The sequence below is a fragment of the Quercus suber genome, unplaced genomic scaffold (assembly GCF_002906115.3).
Source record: "Quercus suber isolate HL8 unplaced genomic scaffold, Cork oak 2.0 scaffold_79, whole genome shotgun sequence".
In the NCBI taxonomy this organism is placed as follows: domain Eukaryota; kingdom Viridiplantae; phylum Streptophyta; class Magnoliopsida; order Fagales; family Fagaceae; genus Quercus; species Quercus suber.
In genome coordinates, this window is record NW_027069544.1 from 1,279,985 (window position 1) to 1,295,937 (window position 15,953).

Below are 15,953 nucleotides of genomic sequence, written 5' to 3' on the forward strand. Positions count from 1 at the left end.
TTTTATGAATGCGGTAAGCAGCTTCGAATATATAATAAACATGATGTGTAGAGAGCAAATTTTATCAACCTAGAAACAAATTTTATCAATGCAGAAAAACAAATTTGATTATTGTGAACTTTAAACATGAAAAAGCATTCAGATTTGGCTTTTAAATTTAGAAAACACGATTTCACTAGGTGTTTTATGAGAAAACAACGAACAATTTTTTAAATAGTGAACAGAAAATAATATACGCATAAAAGAGAGTGAACAATTTTTTAAATAATGCTGAACAGAAAATAATTTTATGCAGAATGCTAGAAATAATTTATGCAGAAAACAGTGAACAATTTCTATGAGAAAACAATGAACAGTTTTAATTAATGCAAAAAACAGATTTTATGAATGCAGTAACTAGATTTGAATATACAGTAAATATGATGTGCAGAGAGCAAATTTTATTAATGTAGAAACAGATTTTATCAATGCAGAAAATATATTCGATTATTGTGAAATTCAAACATGAAAAAGCATTTAGATTTGGCATTTAAATTTGAAAACACGATTTCACTAGGTGTTTTATGAGAAAACAGTGAACAATTTTTTAAACAGTAAACAGAAAATAATTTATGCAGAAAAGAGAGTGAACAATTTCTTAAATAATGCTAAACAGAAAATAATTTTATGCAAAATCGTATAAATAGTTTATATAGAAAATAGTGAATAATTTTTATTAGAAAACAATGAACAATTTTAATTAATGTAGAAATTAAATTCATATTTTGAAATTAAAATCTCTATATTTTACAATGCTTTTGTTTAAATAAATAAAAATATAAAAAAAAGCCACTTACTTTTATCTTTATGTTTATTTGTCGATTATCCCCAAACAAAAAAAAAAAAAATTACACAGTACTCGAGTTTGGTAAAATCGAGTACTGTGTAAATTTTTTTTTTTCCATTTTATTTATAAAACGTACTCGAGCTTGGTATACTCGAGTATTGTGTTGCATGGAACTCGAGTTTACCAAGCTCGAGTACCACATAATTTTTTTTTAATCGCCCAAATTCCAGCTCAGCAGCGCCACGATGGCAAAATTGAGCGGAACTCGAATTTCTGAAACTCGAGTTCTTGAAAAAGTGGTACCTTTCTATTTATTTCCGAAACAGTATTTTTTTTCCTAAAAATTTCAAAAATAAGTGGTATTGGGCCATTTTGGCCTAAATAATGGTGTATTGATTGTGAAGATTGATCCGTATTGAGAAGGAAAATGGGCTATGAAGCCTAATTCATACTGAAGCCCATTTTATGAAGTAAAATAATTTGCTGGACTCGTGTTAAGTTTGATAAGTGAATGGACCCGGGCCTACAATTTAATCAATTGTTCTGGGAAAAAAAATCGAAGTCCATATGTTTTTTTTTGGATTAAAAAGTCCATACGATTTCTTTGCTTCTTGATATGTACAATTAATTGCTGACTTCTGATTATAGACAACTGATTTATACATAATAAGTGCTTTACCGGATTGACTATTCTTTTTAGGTGTGTGTTTCCAACTCCTTTCAATTTCTTTTTGGTCTTTTTCCTTCAGTTTTACAATCTATATATATATATATATAATAGATGAAACTGAGAGCAATTCAAATTAAAATTTCAATTTTGTACCATGTGTTCTAAATTATTTATTATTAAAGAGTTTTATTTCTTAATTTTAGAATCAAATGTAAAATCACATCATAAATATTCATCCAAGTGAGTTATTAAGTACAAAAACCAAAAAGTATAGAATAAATGAATCGTAAAAAAAAAAAAAAGTGCTTCACAATAATTTAAAAAAAAAATAGACAATTTACATTTTATACCTAATAATATCCTTACAAAATTTTTTAAAGAATTAACAAAATATAAAAATGACTATCAATAGTATTTAAATTATATATAGATGAATTATATTATGCATCTTATTGTATATTTTTAAATGTATCCGTGTATATGCATGGGGTTACAAGCTAGTATCTTCTAATATATTTTGCAAATTCTAGAATGGTAGTGCACACTTAACTGGAAAAAACAAAAAAAGAAAAAAAAAACATTTTGAGACCAACATTTGACTTAATATCTTCTAATATATAATTGCTCATACAATTGACTTGATAATTATATGACTATTGTAGCTTTAAGTCAAAAAACAAATTAGAATCTAGTAAATATAATTTCAGTTGCTTTTGAGACCAACATTTTAGCTTCTTCTTTCTTTTTCTTTTTTAAAAAAAATGAAAACTAAAATTTGGGTAGTTTTTGGCTCAATGTCTTTTTAACGTGTGAAGAAATAATAAGTAAATAATGAGAAAATAATATTTAAATGAGATAGAAAAATGATAAAAAGTCTGTTGAAAAATGAATTTGAAAAAATAAATAAGTAAAAGGTAAATACAATCGTTCACTCTCCAAAGAGTATAAAAATTTTATAAAGCTACTAGAGATACTCTAAATGTCATGGCCTTTAGTGCTTCTCTTTGTATCAGCCTATTTTGTGTAAATAATGGTATATTGATTGTGAAGATTGATCCGTATAGAGAAAGAAAATGGGCTATGAAGCCTAATTCATACTGAAGCCCATTTTATGAAGTAAAATAATCTGTTGGACCAGTGTTAAGTTGATAAGTGAATGGACTCGGGCCTACTTGATCAAAGTGGATTGTTTGGGTTTCTTTGATAGCCCAATGAAGACCTCCTATGAGGAAATAAAATCCTATCCATTTTACCTGAATGTATAATTTTGAATTTTGATGTTTTCTTTTTTTTTTTTTAGTTCTAATTTGTGTGGAATATCCTTTCAAATGATACGGACTTGAATTAATTTTCATGTTCCTGTTGTTTTAAAAGATTTTTCATTTATTTTCTATGTTTCTCCTCTGAAATTTGTGTCACATGTATAATTATATCCCCAACAGTGACTTCACTGTTGGGGATCTTGCCAATGATCTTGCCTTCTACCACTGATTTTTTTTTTTTTTTTTGGGACTTGACAGCATGGCATTTAAGTTGATTTGTTTGGTTGTGGGTGATGGTGGTTATGTGGGAAGCAATAGTGTTGTTGGTGGAGATGATCTATGGGTTTAAATTGGTAGTGATGAAGATAGGTTCTAGATTTTGATGTTAACATGTGGCAGTGGAAGGTGAAGTAGATGGGTGGTGTTGGTCAAAACGCAAAGAGCTTTGCTTTGAGAAAATGAAAAAGGAAGTCATATCCAAACTCCAATCCTTTCATGCACCAGACATTGAAAAGATATTTTATGTCCCTTAATATGACATCTTATTTGTCAAAAGGGGATTTGAAGTATGTTGTTTTAAATTTTTCCTGAATTCACTGTATGTTATGGATTTCTCTTAAGATCCACACAAGAGGCATCCAAATTAAAGACCTAAAAGAAGGTGAAAAACCTGATACTTAGGGGGTGTTTAGTGAGTGTTTCCAAACAACAATTTTCAATTTTTAAACAACATTTCACGCATTTTTACACACTTTTCGCCCACACGTATTTCCATAAAAAATTTAAATAACAATTTTCAGTTTTTAAACACATGTACCAAATGAGCCCCTAATATCTGTAACCAATAGGAAATCCAAAGATAAATTTCCATCTATGTGAATTGAAATTGTGTTGAATACATTTCATCAAACATGTGGAGTGCTCAGCATTTATATAATATGAATGTATGCATGCATGTAACTTTTAATTTTTCTGTAGTAGGTAAATTATCAGTTTCTATTTTTGTAATTTGTCATTTCTTATAAATTTCCTTTCCCATTAGGAAAAGATTTTGTGCTTCCAATGACCAGAAAATAGAGGTCTTTTGAGATTCTAATGCTTTTATTTTGGTGAGTAAATAGTCATTATAAAAAATGAAAGTAAAGCTACCAAATAAGTGGTACATGAACACAGGCAAAGCTACAAGCATCTAGAAAGCATTTGATTCTAATGCTTTTATTCTTAAGTATTGGACTTACTGGCTCATTCATTGTGCATTCAAATGACATTAATATGCACACATTTGTGCTTAATAACCTACTTGGTGTGTGTGTGTGTGTGTACATTTCCAGGGGCTGCTGTAATGCTTGCAGAGTTGGCTGTAGAGGCTGGTTTGCCTAATGGTGTCTTAAATATAGTTCATGGCAGCAATGTAAGGCTTCTAATAATTGTTTATCAGATTTTGTTCACTNAATGAAGACCTCCTATGAGGAAATAAAATCCTATCCATTTTACCTGAAATGAGTTGAATCTAATTTACTATTTAAAATTTATTTTTTGAATTTAATAATGTATAAAATACTATTTCAATTAAAATTTTGAATAAAATGGCAATAGAAACATCTTTAAATTTTTAATATTAATTTTAAACTTTCTATTTGATAATTATCACATGGAAACAAGCTTCCACTAATACAACAGTTGTGTATTCATATTATCCTTAACAAAACCATAAATATTTTTAAGGAAAGTTATGAAAACTTTTAGAATTTATATTTAATAACTTATTTGAATAGTAATTCATTTTTTTACCATTCATGTTTTAATGACAAGGCAATTAAAGTTACAAATTAGTTAATAAATATTGAGTTTTTTTTTTTTTGGTTGAGAAACAAACACACACACACACTCAAGGAAGAGGGAACATAGTCCTAACATAAAGGTACACCACAAATTCCATTCAAAAGTCATGATAAATTTTAAAGAAGGGTATGACAAGTTATACTACACATAATGCATTTTTTAAGTAATGTGGGATAATTACCTTTTTTTTTTAGAAACAAACAAACACACAGCCACAAACAAGGGAGAGGGAAATGTGTTTTGACCCAAAAACATACTACAAACTTTATTCAAGAGTTATGTTAGCTTTTAAGGGAGGGTGGAATAAATGTTAAGTTAATATGTCTAGTTCACTAAATCGATAAACTATCAAGTTACATGAAATATAAGCAATAATTTCATTAATTTACAAAATTTTAAGAAACTTTTAGTCTTGCTTAAAGAATAAAAAGATTTTTAAAGGTACTAGAACACAATGTTTGTAACTATCGCATTATAATTAAGTGATTCTATATTTGTAAATTGATTAGTCATACGTTACACGTGTAATAAAATAATATGGATTTATAATCCCAAGCGAAAATGGCTTCGCTACTAGTTATTTTAGTACAACTTAAAATAGAGGAAAAGTAGTAATAATATTTAAAATATCAATACAAATAGTATGAGATATTGAGACACAAAAATAAAACAATTTTTTTTTCTTTTTTTTGGGCTAAATGATAATATCATTGAGAAGAAAACCTCACAAACAAGTAAACCAACCCTTTTAATTTTTAAAACATAAGAACAAAGATTCTTTAATGAATTATTTTCATTATCTTCCAAAAGAAATTTTAAATGGTTCTTCTATCAATTGGTATTTTGAAAGCACAAAGAAAAATGGGGTGAGGAAAAGAACACTGATTTTTTAAATTTTTATTCACCAAAAAATATTTGAAAATCAATATTTTTTTAGAAAGAAAAATCAGTATTTGCTTTTTGAAAATCAACATTTCATTTTGGCTTTATATCAAAGAAAGTTACACGTGCAACGGCTAGTAATTGTAATTTACAAAACGGCTAGTCTTTTCAATTTCTCTCTCTCTACTATCCTTTCTTCACTTTTCTCACTGAAAAAATTCTCACTTTTTTTCTCCCCTTTCCCAGATAAACCCAACCCATCTTCAAAAGCAGAAGTGGTTTTCCTTACCACAAAAACAGGCAGATTCAAATCAAGAAACGGGTCCCATTGCCTCCGTTCGTCTCTGCCGTGACATTTCGTCCCAGAAGTCCCTCCGTTACCCTCTGTTTCTCTTTTGTGTGTAGTTGTATATGCATGTTTCTTTTTCTGCTTCTTGCTTTATTTTTGGGGTTTTCTTGGTGAATGATGAAATGGGTTTGCTCTATTAATACCTTCCTTGAGCATGGGTATATGCAATTGATCTTTACTTTAAAGCCACCAGTTTTTCAAATTGAATACTTTACAAAATTGTGTACTTCTCTTTGGTCTATCATATGCCTTATGAGGAACATGGTTTTATCTTCATGCTCAACCAAACTTGTTTGATTTTGATGCTTTTATGATGCTATCTGCCTTATCACAAATGGATTTTTCTTTTCTTTTTCTATCATCTTTTAGCTTTTCACTTTCTTGACTTGGGACACGAAATTGTTAATGCTATTTGTGATGATGATGATGTTAAAGCTATCTCATTTGCTGGTCTGAGTGTGGTAAGTTATTCCTTAGTGTTGACAATGATACAAGTTGCAATTTATCACTTCTATTTGGATTTTTTGTTCTTTCTTCATTGATAAAACAGTATGTCATTTGATTTATGCACATCTGACAATGAGCAACATGGTTGTTTTAGGCTGGTAATCTTGACATTGTTGTTGGTCATACCATAGGTCTTTTACTTCAGATTGTTGATCAGTTATTGATTTATTGTTAGTCATACATATGCTTTGGTAACAAGCCTAAAGTTTCTCAAGCATTGTGGTTGCTGTTTTATTAATGCAGTAGTTGAAGTCTATGAAAATTGGCTGGCTGAATGTTGTCTTCAGTCCAATGTTGGAGCAAAAAATCATGCAGTTGTCATGCCTGATGCAGGCGTGGATGCTACTTCAAATGCACTACTTGCTGCTGGTTTCGGTGCTGCAGGACAAAAGTGCATGGCACTTAGCACAGTTGTTTTAAGAAAATGTATCTGAACTGTGCTGATCATATAGATTTTAGAGATCAAAACCTTTCTTTGATAGTTTTCATGTTTGAAGATTACCCATCTGGAATTTTTGTTATTTTCCATTCTGTATTGATTATATATATTATTAAATGTTTGTTTCTCCAACTGCAGTTGATAGACAAGGATCCAAGCAAGGCAATTTCCCTCTTCTGGTCTGCCATAAATGCAATTGTGATGAAACGATTGGATTAATATGATGAGGCAATTGAGGCTATCAAATCTTTTCATCTTCTCTGCCCTTATGATTCTCAGGAATATCTTTGCAATATGTTAGTTGAACTCTACAAGGTAAAACTAAAACCAGTTTTATCCAATAAATAGTTTCTTATATTTTACTTGCCATTCTTTGTCATTTGCCATTTAGCTAGTTACTTATATTTCATCACCTTAGAAAGGTTAGTTGGGGGAAATGCTTGTATCAACTATAAAGGTTTAGGGATAAGATACTAGATCTTGTTGGTGTAGAGATGGGAAACATATGATTCATAACATGACGTGATTGCATGTAATTAAGCTTACTGGAAATTATAAGTTGACACCTATTTATCTCTTTTATTAAAAAAAAGTTGACAACAATTTATATAATGCTTACTGTCGTTGTAACCTTTTTGGTCTTGATGATTTGTTAAAAGTAAGCAATGAATAACAGAAAATTTGAATCCTGTAGTCATTATTACTAAAAAAGAATGCCGAAAATGAAAATTCCAAATGACTATGATTGTTGAACTTTATTTTATTTTTCATTTTTAATTTCAGAATTGGATACCTTAATGTCTATTGTTGGGAGTGGAATTGATCTTTAAGGTTGTGATTGGATGGAATTGAGAAATTTTTAGAATTTCCAAATTGAAGGGATTTAAATTGATGGGAATTTTAATCTCATTGATATAAATCTCTATTGTTTAGATAAGTATAATTAAGAATTTAGAAATTAGAGTAGTATAACTTTTCAATGATGATGGTAGGCAGTGATTTGGTGATGATGGTAGTATGGTGGAGAATATTATGGCAAGTGGCAGAGGTAGCAACACGTGATGGTGGTGGCATTGGTGGTGGCATTGGTGGTAGCATTGACTGTGGTGGTGATGGTATTGGCATTAGCAACGGCAGTGGTAATGATGTGAAAAGCAATGGTGGATTGTTTAAGATAATTATGGTGGTAGAAATTTGAACAATAACAGCTTCTTCCACGATTTTTTCATTTGGGGCTTTGTACATTCCTCCATGGAATTTGAACTTGGGCTATGGATATTTGAAAACCAAGTTCACTCTATTGTTAAAGCAAACAAGGGAAAACAATGTTGGAAATTCCAAAATTGCAACCGAGTAAAATCCTACATAAAAATCTCTCATTATTGAAATTCCAACTCTGAAAGTAACTAGACCTAAAAGAACAACCTTCAACACCACTACCACCATTGGTACATGTTTCAACTCACCATAATACTATCAGCCATACCACTCTGGCCCTACTGCCTTTATCATATGTCTGTACACCACCTCTTAACTGCCACGTCGATTTCCTTTTGCCACCACCTCTTAGCAGCCCAATTAGAGAAAATACATGTCTTCTGTACTTATTTTTCACCATTGCATAATACCAACCCAGCAGAACTCATCCATTAGTTATGTGAATTAATTGAGTTTCAGCTAAAAATGTCTTCTCAGTCCTCACTGAAAAAAAATTTCCAGGTCATGGCCACAAGGGGAGCAATTTCTAGTTATATGGGCAGTTCCTCAGCTTCATGATATTGATGAATTAGCAAAGAAGGTTGATCCCTCAATAAAAGGAGCATGTCCTATGAAGTTGTTATTACGTTTTGCTTATATTATTTCCTCATGTGTACTGGGGAGGTATTTCAGCACACTTAGTATACAGGGTGTTTCTGGAATTTTTTTAAAGTTCTGTATGAATTATTTGGCGTGCTGTCTGTACTTTCTCCTGGCCTTTGAATTCTCCACTATTGTTTTTGTCTAGGAGAAACAGATAATTTTTTTTTTTTTTTGGGCATGAAAATTGCAATTCCCTCTAGGTGAACAAGTTAAATCAAACACTTTCATAATAAATGTTTCTCACCTTGAGTTCCTAATAAATATTTGGCATTTAATTTAGCTGTAAATTAAAAACTTCTTTGTTTGCCTAGAGCTTTAAGTCAACTAATATCCATTCTTTTGCTGCGAGAGCCAGATTCAGGCCATCCATGTCTGAAATTGTCCAAAAACTCTTATGAATGATTTAGATGGAACCTTTCAAATGAGGAATTATCTTAATTAGGAAATGAGTACAACTACGATAGGTATCACCTAAAGAGGAGCATGCAGTGGTTGCAAATTTGTTATTATAGTTACTTTCTAGAGGGAAGTATCTACATAACTGAAGCCTCTTAAAATAATTTACAACTCATTACTTCTTATCGGCATGAAGGTGCTAATTATTTTATGACTATTTTGTGAATACCGCTTAGCTAGTAATTATTTATTGTGTAGAAATGTTTATGACTCAATTTTGTGTTCAATTTTATATATTATATATCTATCTGTTTGACTTTGTCCATGTTAAGCTGGCTTGAGCTATATGGCTTGTGTTCAATTTGGTGTTGATGACCAATTTGAGCTATCTGGCTTGCTTGACTATAATTGATAGGAATGTGCGCTAAACAATTCTGGTTTTCAAGTCGCTTGAAAGGTTTATATGAGCTAATTTGAATGCTCCTATGAAGTTGTTATCATGTTTTGCTGATATATTATTCCTTATGCGTACAGGTGAGGTATTTCTGCACACTTAGTATACAGGATGGTTCTGGAATTTTTTAAAGTTCTGTATGAACTATTTGGCATGCTCTGTACTTTTTCCTGGCCGAATTCTCCACTATTGTTTTTGTCAAGGAGAAACAGATATATATATATATATATATTTGCATGAGAATTGCAATTCCCTCTTGGTGCACAAGTAGCATTTTTTTGTCCCATTGGATTAGATTTGCTAATGAAGTAGCATGGTTTAAAGTCAAAGCAATTGTAAACACTTTTTCTTAAGTTGGAATTAATCTACTCTGTCTTTTATCTTCTTTAAGGTTGTCAAATATCTTTACTTGAATTAAACCCCTCTCTTGTATGTTATTGGTTCAAAGTTTAATATTTCTTTATGATGCTCTAACCTATCAGATTTTATGTTTTGTTAGCCCCTGTAGCCCTCTGTTGATGTTCAGTTGAGACTGGTGGAAATAATAAAGATTTCTCATTATTTATACATATGTCCACTTGCTTTGATGGTTGTCATGTTCCTAATTAGCTGTTGATTTATATTCATGCATATGTATTCATATTCTATTGATTTTGTTTTACATAATAGTATAATTAAGATTGATTTACACATGAAATCATTTATCCTTTTAAATGTTTTATGATGCTTTTGAGTCTAGAGTTTGACAGGACTTGAAATAAATTGAAATTGTAGTGTTTATGAAAATATATTGAAACAATGCCTTAGATGGTCCATTATGTTCTAAATTAGTTGTTGAATCTAATTAGTTGATTCAGATTCATGCAATGCATATTTATACTCTATTGATTCCATTTCACATAATAGTATATAGTTAAGATTGATTTACACATGATATCATTTCTCCTTTTTAAAGTTATATAATCCTTATGACCTTTTCGATTCATGTGTGCATGTAATCTGCATTATGGATGACAGAATTGGTTGTTGAGACAAGATGCTGTGTGAATTAAATGTCCACTTAGAAGTGATTAGCAAACAGAATCCTACCTCTTGGCAAGATGTGGCAGGTGCCTCGGTCTACTGCAAATATATGAAACACCATTGTGAGGAACCACATCCCCAAGACACTAAATTTAATATGTGGTAGATGTGTTACAGCATGTCTAACTAATGTTAATGACATTCAAATTGCCATAGCTACCGCTTCAACAATCTTATGTTGTATTTCTTTGATCACTGGGTATATTGTAAACTTCTTTGTGCAAGATTGAAATTAGTTCTTCGACAGTTGGTGACAGAAAATTTAAAGTTGTTTTTACTGAAACGTAAATCTGACCCCATCGTTCCATGAAGTGATTCTGGTTTTGTCTAAACAACCTAAAGGCCTAAGGCTATTTAAACATGTTCTCATCAGCCCATTATCAAACCCAGCTTGCTAGAGGCATTGTAGGTTTTGTGAATTGGATAGGGGAAATTCCTTTTATTATTGAGCATGTTTTAGCTCAAGACATCATGTTTTTATCCTCTTCTAAATGAATTTTCAATCTTTCCACAAATTAAAAAAAAAAAAAAAAAGTTTCAAGAAATTGAAAATTTTTAGTCTGACAAAAACTATATTACCAAAAATTTTAATGTTTACTTTAATTGTTTTAATCATCTATCATAATTTTTTTTTATTTTAATATAAGACTTGCACACTATAGCTTCTTTATCATGTGGCTCAAATTTGAAAATAACAGGAACCAAATTAATTGCTATCAAAATATAAGGGTCAAATTGACACTGACTACAAAATCTAAGGACTAAAATTTTATTTACCAAAAAATTATGAAAAATGTTTGTAGCTTAATTGTAGTCACTTCTTTCACAAATAGACCAGTTAATACTGTATTATTTCAAGAGAGCTGCACATGCATCATAATAGTAGGTCCATCATTGCCTTCGTGAGTAAAAACAACTTAGAAGACTCAGCCAAACCCCACCTTCTAGCCCAAACATTTAACATAATTTGTTTTAAAAAATGGCAATGCCCAATGTTTTAGTCCTAGAAAAGCAAGATCCTGGCCGGATACCATCCTAATTTTAGCATTCTAGTGGCTGCTCTCATGGTTGTTGTGGACGACTAAATTTCTCGGTTCGAAATAAGTCAAACAAGTAAAATAGTTTCACAAGTGCGAATTTGTATTGATGAATGTGTGGTACAATTGTCTGTGATTACAAAAGAGTGATCCTCTGATTCGATCTCCTTGAAAGATTTGTTGATTAGAGTTGTGGTAATGTGATTTTGATTTGAACACAAGATATCCTTCAATTTGGTTGAGTGATAGATCGAAGATTGTTGAAACGGAATTACAATGAATCTTTGGCTATGAGCTTGTTAGAAATCCTTTGTTCTTCACGTTCTTCGTGTTCTTCGTGTTCTTGGTGCGTTCTTCGTCTTCGAAGGTTTGCGGTGGAAGTTCTTCGGTGCTTTAGAGGCTTGAATTCGTAGAGTTTCGCTGATTTGTGATTTGTTGAGATTTCTGGAGGCTTTTGATCTTGATTCCAGTGAATTTTGAGATTTAGGAATATGATTTGGATGATTCCTCTTCGAATGTTCTTCGTATTTGAAGGTTTTGTAGTGGAAGTTCTTCAATACTTTAGAGGCTTGAATCCATAGAGCTTCATTGATTTGTGGTTTGTAAGGTTTCTGGAAGCTTTTGAGCTTGATTCCAGTGACCTTTGAGATTTAGGAATATGATTTGGATGATTCCTCTTCGAATGTTCTTCGTATTTGAAGGTTTAGTGGTGGAAGTTCTTCGGTGCTTTAGAGGCTTGAATCCGTAGAGCTTCACTGATTTGTGGTTTGTAAAGTTTCTGGAGGCTTTTGAGCTTGATTCTAGTGACCTTTGAGATTTACGAATATGATTTGGATGATTTCTCTTCGAATGTTCTTCTTATTCGAAGATTGAAGTTCTTGAAGTTGCTGAAGGCTTTAAGGCTTGATTCCAGCAAAGCTTCTGGAATTCTGAATCTTCTCTAATGCTGCTTATGCTTCAGATGGCTTGGTGCCCTCTCTCCCAGATCTCTCCTAAATGCCTTAGGAAGGCTTCTATTTATAGGAGTTTGGAGGTAGGTGAGTGACACATGGCGGAGTCTGATTGGTGACACATGTCACAGTCTGATTGGTTCGCTTATGTCATCGCTTACACGTGCAAGGCTGATTATGTCATCGCTTACATGCGCTGATGCATGATTGGTTTTTGCATGACACTTGGCAAATTTCTGTTAGTTTCTGAGTAGTGATAGCAAAACCTAGCAGCAATACGTGGTGCCTTGTAATGGGTTGTATTTTGTGGACTTGGCAGTGTGACGTGTCAGCTTGTGATAGGTCGGGAATTTTCCCTCTCTACAGTTGCCAAGTTAGTGGGAAGGGTAAAAGTTTTTTATGTTGGAGTCTTTTGGGGTTGGAAAATGAGTGTGAAATCTATTTCTTGACAACATAATGGAAGATGATTAAAGTTTTGTGCTACTCAATTTACCACAGTTGTGTAGGATATGTGATGAAACCTTTTTTATGGTTCATAGAAATATGTGACAAAGAGATTGAATGACTAATTTCTATGAAAATGTATTGAATTGCATGCCTTTTGGTTGACTTCATGGTTTTGCTGATAAGACACCCTAGAAATGAAGTGCAATTTTTTATTTTATTATTTATTTTTTTTTGAGATAGTTACAATATGACTACTAACCTTGCAACTCGAACTCTTGCCTTCCTACACCTCCAAGCACTTTATGCATGGGAGGTGCTAAAATTCAACCCAAAACCTTCACAAGAGTTGGCATTGACTATAGAAATTATGTTTACGCGTACAGGGCACAAATGTTTAGATGCCATAGCCACATATAGTTACCATGATGATGTTCCTCAAAAAAAAAAAAAAAAAAAATTACCATGATGAAAAACATTGAAATTAAAATTGGAAAATTCCAAGCCAGCTTTATCGTTTTCTTGAAAAGCAAGGACTTGCATGGTATAGTAAATATAATTATGGTGTAGAAACCAGGAGTTACAAGTAAGCTCAAAATGCTACAAGATGGTATCTATTAACTTTGACAATCAAAAATGAAAATTCAAAGGATAAATATATATAAATGGAAAACGCCTATTAAATTTCAAGAAATCACTTTCTAGAACTTTTATTGCATGTTGTAGTGACTCATTATCCCACAAATTAAACTTGCTAAAGGATGAAGCTTTTCATATTCAGCAGCAAATTTTCATTTGCCATTATGCTGAACTTCCAAGGGTGTTAAAGTTTTGGTTACCCGGAAAGCTCTAGCCTATATTCTATGTTCTACTTCATGTACATATATAAGAGCAGTAAATGTCAACAACTTCTTATAGTGAAATTTCTTGATGTTAATTCTTTTTTCTTGGTTCTGTTATTGATGTTGATTGTAAAGAAACCCAAGAACCATAATTTTAAGCATCTCCATACTATTTTTTTTTTTTTATTGGTAAGTTACACACAAACCTAGTGTGTCTTGAACCCATGACCCACTCCATCTTGCTCTAATAAGATGAGATTTTGGTACTACACTTACTATATAATGTTCACTCCCAAATTATATAAAGGGTAAAACTCAGTTACACTACATTAAATTTCTATAATGTAGGAGAATCTAAAATAATGTTCATTTTGAGCTACTATAAAGTGATTCTTTTAGGAACTAATTTTTCTGTCACACCACATTTGGTCCCAAATTTATAAATCGCTTACATCCTTTAAAATCCCCAAAACGATTGACTCACTTAACCCAACCAATCAACTCAGAGTGTATTACACACAACAGGACACATGTCATCTTTTTATTGCTACCAAACGTTTTCGGAAAGAAATTGTGCTGTAAACTTTTCTTTGATAACCTTTTATCAATTAATTTTATATATTTATTTTTAAACAATAATAAAAAGAAATCCTCTAAACTCGCGCCTGTGCAAAGGGGTTGGTCACAATATTTAGTTGGAATAAAAAATACACTTCCACAAAATAACATTATACTTAATTGAAAGTATTTAAAAACTCTAAAACTAAGATTACAATAGATATAATTGAGAAATTTAACATGGTCAATAAAATTGTACTTCTAGTCAATCTCTCATGCCCATCAATTCTCCAAATAAGTTAAAATGAAACTATCTTTTCCAACTATGCTAGTGGTGTGTTTAGAAACTTTTCTTTTTTAAATTTGAATATAATAAAAAGTTGAGGGTTGTGTTTTTTGAAAAAATATTTAATAAAAAAAATACTATATATATATTATTAATTTTAAAAATAAGACCCTATGAATTAACTTTTATTTGGCTCAAAATTCTAAAGTAACCCAACATTGAGAAGTATGGAATAGTAAAGTTGGCAGGTGAAGTACTTGGAGGGTGGCCGTAATTATTAAAAAAAAATGACAATGACATCCTATAATAATTTTTTAATAATCTATAAATGGTGACCTTAATTAACTAGCAATTTTGTACTTCAAAAAGTATGAAAAGTGGCTTCAATAAAAAAAAAATATACTATAGAAAATTAAATAAATATTATTTAAATGATATTCAACAAAAAAATAAGTACATATTTTTCCCTCAAACTGTATGCAGCTAGTCTTGGTGAAAAGTTTCAATTAAAGTTGGTAAAAATACTAGCTATAAAAGAATATATTGATGCACAAATTTATAATTTTACATAAATAAAAATTATTCGCAGTCTCTTTTCAAGATAAAAAAAATTTATTAGTAAATAGTTTTTTTTCTTTTTGGTAAACTAGGGATTGTATTAAAACTAGAAATTAACAAAAGGCTCAGGACAGTGCCTGTGCAAGTACAAATCAGATCTATCAAAATCTAACAAAGCTTCAATGCCCTCAGGGGGGTTTTCATATAAAGTAAAGGATGTATTTTGTAGAGCTCCCATCCTAGCTAGCATGTCCGCACTCCTATTAGCTTCTCTATAGCAATGATCAAATCGGATTTCAGGAATACGGGAGGCCAGCTGCCTGCGGTCATCCACAATGGAGGAAATAATTAGATTTGTGTTGTTGGGATTGTTCAGAACTTCAATAATGGCCTTTGCACCATTTCAACCACAACAGCAGGAAAACTTCTATCAACACACATGATAAGACCGTCCCTCAACGCCCATAACTCAGCTATGAAGCTTGAGGTAACACCGATCTGCCTTGAGTAACCAAGAACCCAATTCCCTTCCTCATCACGGATTACTCCTCCCCCTCTAGCTCTGCCTGGATTCTCAAACGATGATCCATCTGAGTTTAACTTCCTCCACCCTGTTGCTGGCTTTTCCCACCTGATAGATTTTAAAACATGGCGGATTGCCTCTCTGATATTTAAGGCACAATGAGTGAATCCCAAAGCTTAGTGGAG

General features: G+C 31.6%; 1 long non-coding RNA gene across 2 annotated transcripts; it reads left to right on the forward strand.

Annotated features, from left to right (window-relative positions):
* The first annotated feature begins 2,840 nt into the window (after positions 1–2,840).
* Positions 2,841–10,816, forward strand: LOC112022770 (uncharacterized). 2 transcript variants are annotated; one of them, XR_010629042.1, is made up of 4 exons: positions 2,841–4,169; positions 6,582–6,764; positions 6,916–7,092; positions 9,568–10,816. It is a non-coding gene; the product is annotated as an uncharacterized LOC112022770 (long non-coding RNA). The 2 variants fall into 2 exon arrangements; XR_010629041.1 differs by lacking the exon at positions 2,841–4,169 and adding an exon at positions 5,964–6,292.
* The last annotated feature ends 5,137 nt before the right edge of the window (positions 10,817–15,953 follow it).